The 18,462-nt window shown below is 50.3% G+C and overlaps 1 long non-coding RNA gene across 1 annotated transcript in view; it reads left to right on the plus strand.

The window, feature by feature from the left end:
* The window catches only part of LOC138725210 (uncharacterized), a 42,717-nt gene extending 27,605 nt beyond the window's left edge, over positions 1-15,112 (plus strand). The window contains exons 6-9 of the long non-coding RNA XR_011338197.1: positions 2,283-2,357; positions 3,185-3,357; positions 5,722-5,879; positions 10,667-15,112. This is a non-coding gene — a long non-coding RNA (uncharacterized lncRNA). The remainder of the gene's footprint in view (positions 1-2,282; positions 2,358-3,184; positions 3,358-5,721; positions 5,880-10,666) is intronic.
* Positions 15,113-18,462: the final 3,350 nt, after the last annotated feature.

Genomic DNA, 18,462 nt, shown 5'->3' on the forward strand with positions numbered 1-18,462 from the left:
TTCCTTTGTCTTTTTGGCCCTTGGACTGCCTGCTCATCTTCTTTCCCTTGTTTCCATCTTCTCAAGCAGCCCCAGGGTTCCGTATTCCTAGTGCAGCTACCTCCTGGGCACCCATATGCATTGATGGAAACAGTCCTACCAGGACCTGATGGCATTTGCAAATATTTGCTTTTTGTGAGGAAATACCCTGGTTAAATGTAGGGTGATATTAACTCCGTCTTCTTTGTGTTCTCCCGTGTTCCTAAACTCTGTTCTCCAGCCCCTGAGACAGCTCTGCTGAAAGCAAATATGTCAGTCTTCCCTGCGCAGGGAATATTTTAAGGCTCTGAAAACAAAGTTTATTATAGCAAAGCTGCCAAAAGTGTAACCACTGCCATGCTAAAATATCCTCTGCCTCCTACATTTGTAACGTGGGAGTCTTTTATATCCTCTTTACTGCTGCTGAACTGTATATTTGTCTTGGCAGCAGATGTATATAGACTGGGACCTATTTCAGTGTCATGCAAAAGAGGTTCTTAGGTTAAAAGATATATTACAGCTTACTGGAAAGCTTGAAATTAACTGTGTGATGATGCCACACGAAGATAAAGAACCAGCAATTTTATTGAATTGTGATTTTATCCATATGGGCTGAAGGTTTGAACCGAGTTAACATCTCCAAAGGTCTCCATTTGCTAAATTAACTGTTGAGTTTGGGGCTATGGTTGGAACAGCAAAAAGAGACCTCGTTTAACTGTTTCCAGGAAAGCACTGCCTCCTTCTCCATTGTACAGGAGTAATAAAAAGGGAGACAAAACACAGCTCCTGCTCCATCCATCACCAGCGGGGCTGGTGCGAGGGCTGCAGGGAGGGCAGCCGCACCCTTTGCTCCCAGGCGCAGCGGCAGGAAAGGCTTGGTCAGTCCCTGTGAAGCTCTGCTGTGGTTATTATTGATACCAAGCCCATAAATGTTAGTACTTCAGCAGCCAAATTCCTCTGCGGTGGTGACAGATCTCTTACAGCCCCTGGATTTAAGCAGCAGCACCGAGGGTGTCCTCGGATGGCCCAGGATTTTCTTGGATGTCTGGCAGTGACAGGCAAAGAGTTAAAAATGGAAAAATACATACAGGTTTAGGGGAAGGTTGTTTTTATAATATATATATTTTTTTTTGCTTCACATCTGAGCTTTGGGCACAGCATCCCCTGCCTCTAATTGCACCTTATAACTGCAGTTTAAATCACAACCCGCGCGGCTGGGCCAGTTGGATCCAGTTTCGATTAAGCCATTTGATCTGCGACTGAGCAGAGTGGCTGTCACCAAGCCAGTCCCTTGCTTGCACCTCTACAAAACAAGGCTCCCGCAGCAGCCCTGCTGCTCCCTTTCCTGCACAGGAGAACCCATGAAATAGGGTCAGGATTGACCCCCCTGCACCAGCCGCCTCTCTCCCCCTCCCCAAGCAGCAGACGGTGAAGCATCAGTGTGGGGAGGAGGCTCTTGGCAGGCTCTGGGGTGCAGCTTAAAATATTTGGCTGTTTAATAGGTCAAAAAAAAAAAAAGAGAGATTTGTAAGTTAAAGCAAAATTCCCTTTTTGCTCTTCACTGTAATTTGTTCAGTCATTAACCCCTTGAAGACGTTGGTTGCTGTGTTTTCTCTTACGCAGCCCTGAATGAGTACACGGCTGCCTTTAATAAAGGATGAGATCTCATCCTCTCCGTGGCGCATCGCTTCTCCGACAGCCCATGGATTGGGGCCACAGCCAAATAAAATTGCCTGGGCTCCACTTTGCTCTCTGCTGTTAGTAAAGGAGCTAGTCTCCTGATTTTATAGACTTTTTAAAAAATCACCCTTTATTGCTTAACTTAACGCACCCGCCGATGCTCACGTTAGCAGGAGGAAGCAAACAGTCTCAGACACGATCTCAGCTGCCTCCAGCCTGTCCGCCGCTGCTCCCGGGACACTCGGATGTGCAGGGCGAGAGGATGGAGGGAAGCGATGGCTCGGTGTCCAGGACTTCATCCCCAGGCTTCTGGGTTAGTTCCTTTTTTTTGCAGCCATTTTGAACACTGAATAAAGCTGGAAAAATAGCATCGAGCCATATAAATCCAATCTCCTAAGCCAGATGGGTTTGAAAGCAGAATTGCAGCTGCAACAGGGAAAACACATATTCCTTAGCATTTTCTGACTTTTTTTTTAATCAGTCCTTTAAAAAGGTTTGGGTGGGAAGTTTGTTTGGGTGAATTTGTTCTATTAATGGGATATTTTTTAATTCCCCTTCATGTGCCACTGAGCCACCCAAAACAGCCACAGTCTTCATACTCTGAATCCCCATTTGTGGACTCTGAGCTCTAGAGGCTGATTTTACCAGTTCAGTAATAGGTAAAATTAAAAGAATTAGTGGCAGAAGCAAGTGATATGATGGGTGAAGAGAAATACAGCTCCAGAGCCAGATTCCTGCTTCAGACAAAGCCGTGGCAGGCGACAGTGTCCGGCTCTCCCAGCAGAGACTGCTGCAGTGAAATAACCCAAGAGGTCCTGTTTAAAATTAATTGAGTTAATCAATCGAGCAGCAGTGGCTCTTTGTCCTCCTCTCCAAGGGAAGAAAGTGTCATTGAACCCATTCATTGGCAATGCCGGTTCTCGGAAGCAGAGGTTGTCACCCTCGGTGTCCCATCAGCTGTGAGATTCTCATTGCAGGTGCCTGAGCCTCAGCTGGGACTGAGGACTTTTAGACCTTGTGAGAACATTTTCTAGATGCAGAGAACCGAGAGAAGGAAATACTGTGGAGAGTTTCTATCTTGGTGCCCGCAGAGGGGTGGCTGCTGCGAGCCCAGGATGGGGACGTGGTGCCGAGGGGCACCTGCAAGGAGAGGGCAGGCTGGGTGCATGGTACCCTTTAGAATCCTCAAAAATTACAGAAACCCAGATTTTCACTTCCCATTTTTTTACGTGCAGCAGGTCAGGTCCTGCTCTGGAAGTCACCGGGTTGTGGATCAGCCACGTAGCTGATGGAAATGCTGCTGCTGGCCCATGAAAAGGTTTCTGGGGTGGTTTTTTTTTTATTTCAGCCAACCCATTCAGGAAAGAATAAGCTTTTTATTTTCTTAGCCATCACTTTCTGCAGCCTGTGTCAAGCTCACAATGGCTTGGTATTCCTCTGAGGCTGTAAAATAAGCTCATTCATCCTTTCTCTCTATTTGTTGCAGGGAGAACAAAACAACAACAACAAGAATAAAAAAATAAAGGAAAGAAAAATCTACTGAGCTACTGTTTGCTTTCCAGAGGGAGCCTGTGGTGTGGCAGCAGCAGCCAAGCGCTGCGCTGGGTCAAACATGAAGGCGACGTGCCATTTGTGTTCGCTCAGCCACTTGGATGCAGGGTAAGGGAGAAGGCAGGGATGTCAGTGGGAGCCTCCTGCGGGCTCCTCCTCGCCAAGGGGAGCCTCCCTCCCACTGCCTTTGCTGGAGCTCTGTAATTTCTAGCAGGATCATGTTAACCGCAGACCACGCAGGGAGCAGGGATGGGGTTTCAGTCCGTGGCCACCTTCCCATTGAGTCAGGGCTGAATCACCACCCCGTGCTAAGCGCAAAGGCCCACGGTGCTGCTGGAGGTGCTGTTTTGATGGGGGTTTTAAACTAAGTCTTTAGACTGGGGATAAGGAAGAAATTTTATACAATGACGGTGGTGAAACACTGGCACAGGTTGCCCAGGGAGGCAGTGGAAGTCCCATCCCTGGAAACATTCAAGGTCAGGTTGGATGGGGAGCCTGAGCAACCTGATCCTGTTAAAGACGTCCCTGCTCCTGCAGAGGGGCTGAACTGGATGACTTGAAAAGGTCCCTGCAACCCAAAGCGTTCTGTGATCCTATTCTATGAGTCTGTGTGGTGGGAGCTCAATCAGCATCGACGGTGGGGATGGATGGGGGGGTTCTGTCACTTGGCATGTGGCAGTGGCCTGATGTTGCGTTGCACTGAGATGCTGCAAATGCCAAGTTCAGCAGGAAGAAAACAAAATTACACTTATATCTTTGGAAAAATGGCAAAGGAATCACCTGTCCCCATGGGAAAAGGCTTGGTGGAGGTGTTTGGGTGCTACCCCAAACCTCCCTGCCAGTGACACGAGACGAGTGAGGGCAAAATCTCCAGTGTGACCGTAGACAAGCTTTGCCTGCCAGGAGCAAAATGCTAGAGAATGTGCATCTGAGTATTTGGAAAATCTTGCAGGATTTTCTGGGAAAAATGTTTGAGTACTTGACCATCCTGGAGAGCCCCAGGAAGGAGCAGCAGTTGTGTATCTGCGGCTGCAGGTAGAGGTGGGGATGCACCAACATGAGAGCTGACCCAGTTACCACCCAAATTTTAGCAGCCACTGAAATCTCAGCGTTCAGGCTTAGCTGAAATGCAGGCCTTGCATAAAATCAGGTGAACTCGTGGATACTTGGATGGAGGAATTTAAAATACCCTTGTCTTGTCACTTGGCCACAAGCTCTGCCTGCTCTGCTTCCCACCACAGACAGTGCTAATGGCTTTGAACTCTCTAGGGGAAAAGGAGGTTGCGAGTGCTTAAAATAAAGGTGAAAGCCTGGAGAAGGAATGATCTTGAGAAGTATTAAGGATTAAGATTAACATTCATTCAGTAGTGTCCCCCCTTTCCACAGACAGTCCAAGAAACATCAGCTCTCGCTAGCACTGCAGCTGTCTTGAAGGTCTTGAGATGTCAACCCTTACCCCACTTCCTTCCAGGTTTGAGGAGACACTTTATCTTGACTAACCTGTGATAACCCATGGGCACATCTCCCTGGCTTTGCCATCAGGCAGGACTGGTTGGAGTTGCTTGGCCTAGAGACGCAGTCCAAAAGCAGGAATCACACCAGAGGAGAGGGAAGACTGACAGGAATGGGTAAGGAAGGGAAGAAGTGGAGCAGACATTCCTCCCATCCTTCCAGCAGGTTTACGGCATGTTCTTCGGTGCATTTTACAGGTCCAAAAGCAGAGCAACCATCTCTCCTGCTGAATTCTTCCCAAATTCTCCCATCTTGGCATGACCGGTATGAACATGGGCAGCTGGAAGACTGAAATAGCAGCCACCATTGCTTAGTCCCCACTGATTTGTCCTGTGGTTTTTCCATGTCCTTTAATCTCCAGTAAATAATCCCTCACTTCCTTGTGGTCTTTCTAATTCCATGCTCTGCACTGGTGCTTCCTGTAAACAGTGGGGCTGGTGGCTCATGCGTGGCCACCACCGTGTAATTGAGGCTCTTCCCAGGCATGCAAAGGGCAAGGGACAGGGCTGTTTTTCAGGCTGGATGTGTCCATGTCCAAAGGCTAAATAATGGAAACGCCTGATTCTCCGGTCTTTCCAGCTGGGAGAACTCAGGGCTGGCACTGACGAGGCTGGGGAATAATACAGGTGTCAAACCAGCACAGGTGAGAGCATCAGGTCCAGGCACCCAATGAATTGCACCATCTGGCCTCCAGCAGTCATGATTAGGCCAGTGTTTGAAAGCAAAATTGGTCTAAATTATGGGCAATGAGGTTCCTCCAGCACACATTTACACTGGTGCTTGTTCTTCCATGATCTCTGACCAGGCCTTGCTCAGCCTTTAAGTGCCACATCTCTGATCTGAAAGTTTGAGTGAACTCCTAAAATTAAGGGCAGAGCTGGGAGATGATGGAGCTGTGCTGAATGAAGGCGTTTTCTGGTGTTTGTCATCCCATGGACTTGTTTTTTTGCGCTCTTGTAGGTAAGAGGCCTCCAGATCCACCAGGACATTCTGACAGCAGGGGAGGTTGAGAAGGTATTTTTCAATCAAAATATCTTCAGCTGCTTTATGACATCAGTAGCTGTAAGATTTGGGCATCGGGCACCCATCCTCAAGCCCAAGAGAATTTATTTGCCCAGGTGAGTTTGCGTTAAACCACTCGTGGATCAAAGAGGGTAGTGACAAGGGCTAGGCTGTCCTTTTCAGGCTTTTCCTCCTGTCTGGAATCTCATCTCTCCAGGTTTCTGTTGACCCACGGATCCCTCCACAGATACCCAAGTGTCAAACAAACCATTTCTGCAGGAACATCTTTGCTAATAATGTATCTTGGGCTCTCATTTGTGCTTGTTCTGGCCATGCTTGTGCATGGGGCATCTGCACGTGCATGGCTGGAAGGTGATGGTGTGAGTGTGCTTACAGAGATGGTTCTGGGGATGGATGGGTGCAATCCTACCAGCCCTGCCAATATTTCATAGAATCGTAGAATGGTTTGGGTTGGAAAGGGCCGTAAACATCATGCAGTTCCAACCTCTCTGCCATGGGCAGGGACACCTCCCACTGGATCAGGTTGCTAAGCCATATTTGCAATTTGTAGTATTAACGCTTCTGTATTCACAGCAAGACACAACCATAAGCAGGGTCTTATAACCAGACCATTAACACGTGCTCCTTCCCAGCATGGCTGCTTCCAGAAACCTCCAGGTTTGACTTTCTGGCTATTTCAAGTAAAGCTCAATTTATTTATTTTCTTTCCATAAGCTCCCCACAGCCAAGCTGTGGAAGCTGAAGGAAACCTACTCAGTCTTTCAGCATTAATGTCTCAATTATCAGAGATGTCTCAATTATCAGTTATTGATGTCTCAATTATCACTGGCTTCTTCCATATGAGGACTGCATGTGTGTGTGTGTGGGAACTCCTTAAAGTACTTTCGGAGCTGAAGCGTAAGCAAGGACTCAGATTGGTGTGGCACTGGGGGCACTGAAACAAACTCCAGGAGGGAAAGGTCAACCTCGATTTGTGTTGTTAAATCCCATGTAATATCTGTCACTTTGTTTAGAATGGGACAGTCAATAGTAAATATGCAGTAGAGCTGAGTTTTCCCATTAAAGGCCAGTGGGTCGTATCTCAGAGAGTTGGGTGCATCCCGCAGCTGGCTGGAGCACTGAGACGTGAGCAGTGAGTGTCCCACTCCGCGTGTTCCAGTAAAGGCTAAAGGAAGCTGGGAAGGCTCATGTGAGGGAGCAGGTGGGAAGTCTGTGTTTCTGGCTGCCCACGCAGCTTGCAGAAATCCCAGAGCATCCCGTGGCAATCAGATGGGGAGATTATTCCCTTGTCCCTTGAAGGACTGGGAATTGCTGGGTTTTTTCATGACCACCTTTCCCTTGCGAAGCAGGTGCTGCATCATGGCCAGTCTGAGCTGCTGGCTGAACCGTAGCCTTAAGCAAAATCTGACTAATGCACAACTCCCACGAGCTGTTTGATGGTTCCCTGAGTCCTCTTGACACCATCACAGGTGTGGATGAAATTACCCCATTCTGTATGGATTTATGCCTGCCTTCATGGATCTCCCTGGCCTTGGGGTGACCATGTGCCTCCACCGCTCCGTTTTTTTACGACGGTGGGGATGTGAGAAGCCTCAAAAGAGTCAGAAAGGCTTTGCCTGAGCAGCAGTAGGAGCCCTTGAGACCTGAAGCAAATAATCCTTGCCTGGAGCTGGTTGCTTTGGCTCCAGGCACTGCTGAGTTTGCTGGTGGAGAAAACCACGGCATTGGATCAAACCACTGTTAAAGCCGACTTCACAAAAGTGAATAGCTAGTGGTCAAGAAGAGCTGCCAGACTCCTGCTTTCTCAGTAACTAATAAAAGTGCTTTTTAACACAATTAATGTGATGTCTTGCTAAAGACTGAAGGAAATTGGGATTGAGACGTTTGTATTTTGACAGACTCTGTGGAAAACTTCTCTTCAGACTGGTAGGAATGAAACCAATAAATTTCTGAAGAAACTTTCTGAATTCAGCCTTCAAGATAATAGATAGGCTGTTCTGACTGTGGATAAATAAACCCTGTTTTTATAAGCGTTTAAAGACCTGCGGGATGACGAAGTGGAACATACTTCAAGTCTCCAAAGATGGGAAGTGGCTTCTGAGTCAAATGCGCTCCCGTGCCAGGGCTCGTATTTCAGACTGAGATCACTCTTTTGTGACTTGTTGACAGGTTTTTTGTTGTACTTTGAAGAAAAAAAGGGAAAATGGCCCAGGCTGAAAATAGCAGAGAAACATTCCCCAACTGGCCAACCTGTTCTTCAGGAAAACTTCCCAGGGAACATAAAGCTCCAGCTGCAGCCCCAAAAATGTCAGCTAAGAAGCAGCACATCGAGCAATGACTGCAGTGGAAAAAAACTATTTTAAGTGATAGCCCCTGCCTGAGCATTGCTCATCTCCTGTGGTGAAGGTGACCATCTGAGGAAGGGAAAAAAGGAAGGAAGGAAGGAAGGTACATGGGTTCCCATCAGGAAATGCTTAGAGGATGGACTGTTGAGGTGGGAGCAACTCACTCCCTTTTTGCCTCCCTCTCTTATGACCAACAACCCTACTTGCAAGCCCTGTCTTCTCTGGCAGCGGCTGCACATCCCAAAGGCAGGTGGTGAAAAGGCTGGACCAGAGCTCACGGCCTTCTGGAAAAGCAGGGCAGGTCTCTGCATTTGTGCAAAGCTTAGTTCTGCAAGTGAAACCAGAGCAGATGCCACCCAGAGCCATGGGTGACGAGCAATGCTGAAGCATCACCATTAAGCTCTATTTGCTTTGTTCTCCTGCACATAGACCAGCTGAGGTGAATTGTTGGGTGTGGTGGACAGAGGCCAGCAGGAGATACTTTATTTGAACTGAATATTCAGGCTGAGAGAGTTGGGGTTGTTCAGCCTGGAGAAGAGAAGGGTCTGAGGAGACCTGAGAGCAGCTTCTAGTACCTAAAAGGGACCACAAGAAAGCTGGGGAGGGACTTTTTACAAAGGCTTGTAGTGATAGGATGAGGGGGAATGGCTTTAAATTGGAGAGGGGCAGATTTAGACTAGACATAAGGAGCATTTCGAGGGCTGGCATGAGGAGCTCCATCTCTCTGATTTCTCAAAGAGAAAAGGAAGGGAGAATGGGTCAGGGCTTGTGATGGAAATGGGGGAGTGAGGGGATTCAGGATGCAATTTCTTATAAGATGGCTGAAAATGGGCACCCAATGAATCCAGCCTGTGAAAAAGGCTCCATTATTCAAAAGTCATTAATCAGGGAAGTAACTTAGCAAAGCTTGTGCTGATCCTCTGCTGCTGAGAATGTTTTGATCAAGACTGATCCCTCCTCCCCCCACACAGTAGATGCTCTAATTCGTGTGGAAATCAATTCAAGTCTGAGCTACCCCAGGGAGGAGCCTGGATGGCTGCAGCAACCCACCCTGCCTGTGACTAGATTAGGGAAAGGCAGGTTGTCCTTGCCAAGGAGCCGAGGGGGGAGCAGCGGAGGTTCTGGAGGAGGTGCTGAGGCTTTGGCTCATGTGCAGAAGATCTCCCAGGAGCAGGAGATGCAGCAGCATCCCCCCGGGTTGGTGTGTGGGCTGCCCTGCGCCTCTGCTGCTGATGCAGCAGCACCTCCTGGGCTGTGGCTGCTGCTGGGGAGGTAGAGGAGGCTTTATTCTAGATAAGGAAAAAAAAATAATCTGCTTGTAAGTAACCAGCTCACACTCTGCCTGGCTGCAGGAAACGTGTGCTCCTGCCACCAGAGACACCACAGTTGCTACAGCAACTGCAAAGCACAGAGTCTCACCAACACCCTCCCTCTGCCACCCCAAAATGAAGCAGAGCAGGAAAGGTGATGGTGGGGAGAAGAAGCAGCTGGTAGGGGTGACCCTCAGCATTCAGGGCCAGGTCTGCGACATGCTCTGCTCTTGTCCCACCACACCTGGTGCCCGGGCACTGCTGCATTTCCATCAGTCCTGATGAGCTCTTGGTTTCCCGGTCAATATGATTTCATTCAGCAGGTCTGCCACCCAAGGAGAGCCTCAGAGAGCACACACGTGCCCCAGTCTGCCTTCTCACACCAGGGGATCTGCAGGAGGGCAATGTTCAGCTAGACCCTCTGAGCTGTCAGGATGAGGATGTGATGCTGTGGATGCTGTGGGGAGCACCATAGCGAGGTGGAGCAATGGAAGCTAAAATCCAGTGCTGTGGATCCTGCCTTAATAAAAGCACATGGTTTTCCCTGGTGCTCCTCTCTTAAATATTTAATGGAAGGAGGAAGAGCTGTTTTAAGAAACTCTTCAGTCCTGTCTCTGTCCTCAACTGTGGCAGAGACCATCCCTCCCTGCCCAGCTTTTCCAGGGAGCCAGACCTGCCTTGGATGGTGGATTTGAGAGCCCTCAATCGACATGGCCCCACACAAAGCAGCCCCCATGCATCAGTGATGGGTTTCCAGCCTCCAGGAGGAGGTTTGCTGGCTTCTACTGCTGCCTAAAAATACCTTGGTGACTGCTGCATCTCATCAGTTCAGGGCTCAGGATGTGCTGCCGTCTTTTAGGTGGGTCATTAGTTCACTCCCATCAGCAAAGCACTTTGAAGATGAGATGTGCTACACGCACCAGTGCTAAGGATTACTGGCTTTATGCCTCTTGCCTCCAGGTCCCTGGGTGCAGGTGCAGGGTTGGGGGGTGCTGTGCCCTGTGGGCTGCCCTGCCTCTGGCAGCACAGACAGCCCTCTCCTAAAAATTTGGGAAGGGTTTGCATGCAGGCTCCTTCCAAAGCCCCCAAATCAGGCTGCCAGCCAGGGTTTCAGCCTTGCTCGGAGGGAGTGCAGGGTGCACAGCACCCTGGCAGGATCAGGCCCTGCTTATCTCCTTCCCCCTCCACAGCTCCGCTTGAGCAATAACCTACTTTCTCCCTTTGCAGAAAGAACGTCTTGGATTACGTTGCTGCAAATGAAAGGTTTCAGTCATGGTATCAGATGATAAGCAGGTAAGCAGTGGGTTTAATGTCAACCTTTTTGGCAGCTTCTTTATTCCCTCTCCGCTTTGTACAAACAAACCATCTTTGTGTGGAAGTTCATTTTCCTTTTTAGCCACAGCATTTGTCAACACGGCTTCCCAATAATCTTCTCTGCACAGATAAAGGCGAGCTGGCAGCCAAACCGGATCCCTCGGCTCGAGGCTGCGCACCAGCCTGCTGCCCACTCCAAACCCCACAGCCGGTTCTTTAAAGGACTCTCTGTGGCAGCCCCATGGGCACAAGTTGCACCCACGTAACACATCTGAAATCCCAAGATGACACTCAGTCATCCTTAACTCCTTCTTAATCAGCCCAGTGCAATTAAGCACAGGCATCGAATCCTGCCCCTCCTGGAGAGTCTGGTGTGTCACATTGCTTCTCTGCCCTCATTAGGAAAATCAGGGTATTATCCACTGAACCCTGGTCCAGGATATAGGGAGGGAAAGTGAAGCTTGAAATCACTTTGGCTGCCTTGGTCCTTTACACGTTCATTCTCTTTTTGGCCTCATAAGGGTCAAACCAACATTCTAAACCCTGTATCACAGAATCATAGAATGGTTTGGGTTGGAAGAGACCTTAAAGATCATCCAGTTCCAACCCTGCCATGGGCAGGGACACCTCCCACTGGTTCCAGTTGCTCCAAGCCCCACAGGAAAACATTTCTCCCCAAGATCTCTTCTCCATCTCCCCTCTTTCAGCTCAGAAACATTCCCTGACATCTTATCCCTGCACTCCCTGATCAAGAGCCCCTCCCCAGCTTTCCTGGAGCCCCTTTCAGTACTGGAAGCTGCTCTAAGTTCTTCCCACAGCCTTCTGTTCTCCAGGATGAAGAACCACAACTCTCTCAGCCTGGTCTCAGAGAAGGTGCTCCAGCCCTCGGATCATCTTTGTGTCCTCCTCTGGACTTATTCCAACAGCTCCACGTCTTTCCTGCTCTGAGGACTCAAGAAGGGAAGGCAGGACTCCAGGTGAGGCAGGAGAAGGGGCTGGCTGGACCAGGTGAGGCAGCACCCATCTTCACAATCCCATGCCTGGCTGCTTCCCTGTGGTGCCTCAAACCAACCGGTTTGGAAGACTTTAACTCACAGCCTTGTTAACTGCTTCATATCTGCTAATTTGCACCATCCCACCCCCAGCAACATCAGAAAACCCTCCAGCAAAGTGAAGGCGGTGTGAGCTGAAATGCCTTTGCTGCTGAGCTAAATAGCATCAGGGCTTGTTTTACTGCTTAGAAATCTTTAAGGAATCAAGTGGGTCGATGCATAATCCATCTTAAAAATCATAACAGAGGTGCTGGATAGTTGGATACAACGTTGGCCTAAATTTATACACCAAGTGTAACGGAAAACAAAATTAAAGGGCCCTGCACAGTGCAAGCTGGGTGCTGTATGGTTTGAATCCTGGTAGCAGCTACTTCACACGGGAGCAGCTCTGTCCACAGCCCCTTTTGCCTGCGCAGAAATGGTGCACAGGTTCACACAACCTGCACAGGCACCGATTCTTTCCCCCAGTTTTTGGCTTTTAAACCTCAGCAGCACTAAAATGTGCCATGGGCTCGCAGAGGACACATGCAGCCCGTGGAGCGAACCGCAGCCCCAACAACTCTATGAACAGCTGGAGCTCCGTGTCCTTCTCATAATAAATTCCTCCCTCCCGGACAGTGTTTCAGGGGATTGCTAGGATTTGAGGAGAGAAGCGGCTGGCTGCAAGTGAGACAGGCTCTAGGTTTATCCTTGAAAGCCCCTGTGAGGCAGAGCCTGGGGCTGCATTTGGCAGCTTTCCCTGTGGGAGATGTCGGTGGCGGCTGAAGGCTGCCTCGTGCTGTACAAACTCACCAATCCTCTCACCAGCCAGCTAAATTGGAGATAAACCTCCCTATTAACAACACATAAAGCGAGCCAAAATCTGAACACCTTTCTGGGCAGGAGGAGAAACAAAAGTTGAGGATAACTTAAAATAAGTCCTTTCTGTGCTCCTGGCTAGAAAGAAACCGTATTGGAGCTCTCCCATAGTGTGCCTGGCTGGCCTGATGGGAAGAGTGGGGTGCTGAGCAAGGCTGTGCTGCACTTTTCAGCACAACAGATGCAAAAATCAGGTCAAAAATAACCCCATCCCAACGTCAGCAGCAGAGCTGAGAGGAACCAGAAGTCCTGAGCTGTTTCGAAGTCGAGTTAAATAATAAAGCAGAGAAATGAATAAATTAGCTCAGCATCTATTTAGGTCAGCCTTCTCTGTTTCTCCCAGCCGCCTCTGTGTGCCTCCTCCCCGCAGCGATCAGCTGCTCCGCACACGCTGTGCCTGCAGATCTGCTCACTCCTTCCGAACAGCCGGGCTCTCGGGAAGTGCGAGCTGAGCAGGTGTCACATCGGCTGTACACCTTCTCCCCAGCCTTGGGAAGCGACAGGCACTTCCTTTTTCATTATTGGGGCAAAAAGATCCTATGAAAGCAATAAGCGTGGGCTAAGCACACAGGGCTGCTCCCTTCCTGGCGTTATCCGCTGCACGGAGCCGCAAGATCCTGCTCAGTGGACTTGCAGCTGCCTGGAGCTGTGTCCCCATGCTCTGCCTGCTCACCTGCTGCCAGCCCAGGTAGGCTTGGCCATCATTCAGCTATTTTCCATTCCCCGTTTCCAGCCACGGCGGCACCTCCACCTTTGCAGACCATCCTGCCCCACCTTGCAGGTGCCCCAGGCTCAGTGTCGTGACTGCAGTCATCGTTTGTTGATTTGGAGACATCCAGCCAGATGGACCAGGCTGATCAGCTCAGAGGGGAATCGGGTTTTAAAACCCTAAGCTCCCCTCAAATCATTCAAATGCCTCCAGAAAAATGCAACTACCATGCATATATATCTTTATATACATGTTTCCCAAGGCTGAAAAGCCCTCTTTGATGTCCGTAATGTCTTGTGGTTTTCAGCCATCATCAAGCTGGATTAACACTCACCAAGAAGGAATTTATCGGTATCAAGGACTGCTGCACCTCAGCCCACCTCCTGCATTGCCAAAACTTAAAGGAAACACAATCAAGCTGGCCCTCCCCAGCCCTGCAGGTAGCTGGAGGACATCTATAGCGATGAGCCCAGCCAGGAGAAGCATCCAGGATGTAAGCAACGGAAAATGAGATGTTACTAAGTTTGGCCAGGCTTAGCTGGCTCCTTGTGGGTCCCAGCCTGTGAGTCACTGGTACGTGGGCCACCAGCATGGCCTCTCCTCTGGAGGAAGGAGCGGAGGTGGAAAAATAACGAGAGGAAACCAGTTGTTAGTAGTGCCAGCTCTGGGGAGAGTGGGAGGAGGTGGCAGGCCTGGAGAGAAAGGTCAGGGCTGCGTTGCAGGCTGCTGCCTGATTTTTCCTCCTGCCTTCGTGGTGGGAAACTGCTTACAGGAACGTGCTCACGGAGGATGCGCAGAAGGACCGGGCTGATCAGAGAGATGGTTTCTGTTGGGGAACTAAAGCCTCCAAGGGCAGCTAGGAGCGATGGAGATTTTATTCATGGTCCCTGCTCACCCCTCTTTTCTGCTTGCTCCTCTTGTTTCTGCTGGGCTAAGCTTGATTACCCCCGTTGAAAGCAACTTTTGGTCCAGCACAAGCACTGACAAAGAAGATACGCTTTGCAGATGCACTTGCAACAAACACATCCATCTCACCACTGTAGCTAAACACCAGCGCAAAGCATTTTTTTCCCCCAATTCCTGCCCCATCGTAGCACTGAGGCTCATCTGCAGCTAACCCAGAGACACCACTCTGGCTCTTTGCGGGGCTCCTTGGCCCTGTGATTGCAGGGGGGTTCATAGAATCATAGAATCACCAGGTTGGAAAAGACCCATCGGATCATCGAGTCCAACCATTACTAGCAAATACTAACCCATGCCCCTCAGCACCTCACCCACCCGTCCCTTAAACCCCTCCAGGGAAGGGGACTCAACCACCTCCAGACACACCAGATGTTGAGCCAGTGTCCCTGTTCCTTGTCCAAAGGCAACGCAATGAAAATATTGCTGGGGAAAATAAAAGATTGCAGCTCTGCAGGCTCTTCCAGTGCCCCAGCTCTCCTAACTGGTGCTAACTGGAGTGCTCCCAGCGGACGATGTAAGCCTCTGTTATTGTATAAGCAGAACAATATTTCTTCACGTCTTTAAGAAAATTGTAACAGATGCCAGGGCAAAAAAAAAAAAGCCACAGCCAGGTAGGATGCCAGGGGGAAACTGCTGTGTGTCTCGCTGTTATTTGCTGGAGATGTGGCTTCTCCCAGACTGGGACCAGTGCTCCTACTTTGAGCCCAGAGTGAGATCTGTTATGCTCAAGCTCCCTCTAGTGCCTCCATGCCCTGGTGTCCCTGCTTCTCCAGGTGGCTTCTCTGGATGCGTATTGGCCATTTGTCATAGAATCAGAGAATCACCAGGTTGGAAGAGACCCAACGGATCATCGAGTCCAACCATCCCCATCAATCACTAACCCATGTCCCTCAGCACCTCATCCACCCGTCCCTTAAACCCCTCCAGGGAAGGGGACTCAACCCCCTCCCTGGGCAGCCTCTGCCAGGGACCAATGACCCTTTCCGTGAAAAATTTCTTCTGGATGTTCAGCCTGACCCTCCCCTGGCGGAGCTTGAGGCCATTCCCTCTTGTCCTGTCCCCTGTCCCTTGGGAGAAGAGCCCAGCTCCCTCCTCTCCACAACCTCCTCTCAGGTAGTTGGAGAGAGCAATGAGGTCTCCCCTCAGCCTCCTCTTCTCCAGGCTAAACCCCCCCAGCTCTCTCAGCTGCTCCTCATAAGACTTGTTCTCCAGCCCCCTCACCAGCTTCGTTGCTCTTCTCTGGACTCGCTCCAGAGCCTCAACATCCTTCTTGTGGTGAGGGGCCCAGAACTGAACACAGGATTCAAGAAACTCAGAAATGTGTGAAAAAGAGCAAGAGTTTTCATAATCTAGTAGTCAAGATAAGGGGACCTGGCAGCGCATTTCTTCCTGCCTTCTGCAATGCGGTGGAAGTGAACATGCTTCTGGGATTCAGTTTTATCTCCCACTGAGCTCAGTTCTCTGGGTTATCAGGTTTTAGCCTCCCTCTCTGCTGCTGGTTGTGTTCAGCTGGCTACAGTGATGCCTGAATATTTTAAGATCGCAGCTCCCTACAGTGGAAAGGATTTGGGGAAAAAAAAACCAAACCAAACCAACCAAAAAAAAAACAGCTTAAAAAGCCAGAAGTTTGTGTATCAAGGAGGATTTTGTGGAGAACCCTGTATTCCAGCTGCAAAAGGATATCACTATTTTCACCTCTTTTTACACTCTTTGTTAATAACAGCTGCCCTGAACGGGAAATGAAGTCAACTACATTTTGCAATTTAGGTCTTGCTGGAAATAAGAGAAATGCCTAAATTAAATTGTATTCGCTTTCTTTTCCTGCCTGTTTTCATTTCCATTTCCTTTTCATTTCCACCTGTCTCCCAAGGATATCTTCTTTTCCCCCCTTTTTTCAACAGGATGAACCTGTCTGCAGGTATCTGACCCCCAGGCTCAGCAGCTCATGGCTCTGCAAGCCATCAGGCCCTGAAAAAGTGTCTGGGGACCCTGCCTTTGGGGAGGACCGTGTTGAGATGGAACCATGGCGGGGGGCGCCGTGTTGTAGAGGGGAACGTATTGGGCGTGGGGGACCGCGTTGAGCGGGGGCTGATTTTGGGGTGGGACCGTGTTGACTGGGGAACCATGTTGCTGGGACGGTGTTGGGGTTGGGGGGGAGCGTGGTGAAAGGGGACGGTGTTTCCGGGGGGGGCGCAGCGTTAGCGGGCATCGTGCCGCTAAGGGCCGGGTTCCCGGGGCGGCGGGTCCCTCCCCGCGGACACAGCGGCTCCGGGGGCGGCCCAGGGGGCGGCGGGACGGGAAGGAGAGCGTGGAAACCCCGAAGCGGAACCCCTGAAGCGGAACCTCCGGAGCGGCGCGGAGTTCCGGTGCGCCGGCCCCATTTCCCAGCAGCCCCCGCGGCGCGGCCTTCTTTTCCGGCCCAGCGGCAGCGGAAGCGGTGAGTGCGGCTCTGTCCGCGGGATCCGGCTCCATCCGTGCCCAAGGGAGAGATGGAGCTGTTGGAACGGGTCCCGAGGAGGCCACGGGCGTGATCCGAGGTTGCAGCACCTCTGCCGTGAGGACAGGCTGAGAGAGCTGGGGGTGCTCAGCCTGGAGAAGAGAAGGCTCTGAGGAGACCTTAGAGCAGCTTCCAGTATGGAAAGGGGCTCCAGGAAAGCTGGGGAGGGGCTTTTTCCAAGGGCCTGGAGTGACAGGATGAGGGGAAATAGCTTTAAATTGGAAGGGGGTAGATTTACATTAGACATTAGGAAGAAATTGTTCACGATGAGAATGAGGAGTCCCTGGCCGAGGTTGCCCAGAGAACTCATGGCTCCCTGGAGGTGTTCACGGCCAGCTTGGATGGGGCTTGGAGCAACCTGGTCCAGTGGGAGGTGTCCCTGTCCGTGGCAGGGGGTGGAAATGGTTGGGCTTTAAGGTGTGTTCTAACTCAAGCCGTAATCGTCATGATCCACCACCATCCGTGCTGTGGGTCTGGCTGGGAGCAGGCGAGGCGGCACCCAGGGCTGCTGGAGGGCCAGAGGCTGATCCCGTGGCAGGGGAACCCCGCAGACGCTTTGGGGGAGCCAGGCTGTGCTGACCACCATCTGATTCTTTTTTCCCACAGGTGCAGCCATGGCCAAGTCCAAGAACCACACTACGCACAACCAGTGTAAGCTGGGGAGGGGGGATCCCTTACAGTGGCAGAGGGGCTGTCACCGGGTGCTGTGGGCTGGCTGGTGTGGCAGCTCTGTCCTGGTACAACGTGTGCCTGCAGGCCGGAAAGCCAGCAGTGTCCTGGACTGCATCCAAAGCAGTGGGACCACCAGGGCAAGGGAAGGGTTCTCCTCCTCTACTCTACCTAGAACCGTACATTCGGTTCTGGAGTTCTCAGCACGAGAAGGACCCAGATCTGTTAGATCGGAGGAGACCACGAAGATGGTCTGAGAGCTGGAGCATCTCCCATATGAGAACCGGCTGAGAGAATTTGGGCTGTTCAGCCTGGAGAAGAGAAGGCTCTGGGGAGACCTTAGAGCAGCTCCCAGTACTGAAAGGGGCTCCAGGAAAGCTGGGGAGGGGCCCTTGGTCAGGGAACGCAGGGATAGGATTGGGGGGTGAACAGTCTTCAGCTGAAAGAGGTATAGGGGGTGGAACTGGATGGGCTTTTCAGGTCCCTTCCAACTCAAACCTTTCTATGATTATTAATAGTAAGGATTATTCTGTGGAGTAGAAACTGATGCAGTGCGGAGGGATGCAAATAGTGGTACTTTCTTGATTTGTTTTTAGTTTGGATAGGAAGGATTAGAAAATGTTCCGTGCCGTGTCATTTTGTTAGCATCAGTTGGACTTACAGGAAGGGTAATGTAACTATTTAATCATAGTAGAAATGGTAATTTATATTGTTTTCTGGTCTTTCACGTAGCCCGTAAATGGCACAGAAATGGCATCAAGAAACCCAGACGCCACAGATACGAATCTCTCAAAGGGGTGAGTATTTCTATTAATATTCCCGGATTGTTGAGCTATTGAGGCTTAACCGTGAAAACAATCCAGTATTTTTATAATTTTGACTGACTTATTTTTCTAAGTTTGGGGTTCTTTGTAGGAAATTAGGAAAATAGCTGATTAAGGGATGGTTACAGGTGGCTAAA

Source organism: Phaenicophaeus curvirostris, chromosome 11 (genome assembly GCF_032191515.1).
Source record: "Phaenicophaeus curvirostris isolate KB17595 chromosome 11, BPBGC_Pcur_1.0, whole genome shotgun sequence".
Classification (NCBI taxonomy): domain Eukaryota; kingdom Metazoa; phylum Chordata; class Aves; order Cuculiformes; family Cuculidae; genus Phaenicophaeus; species Phaenicophaeus curvirostris.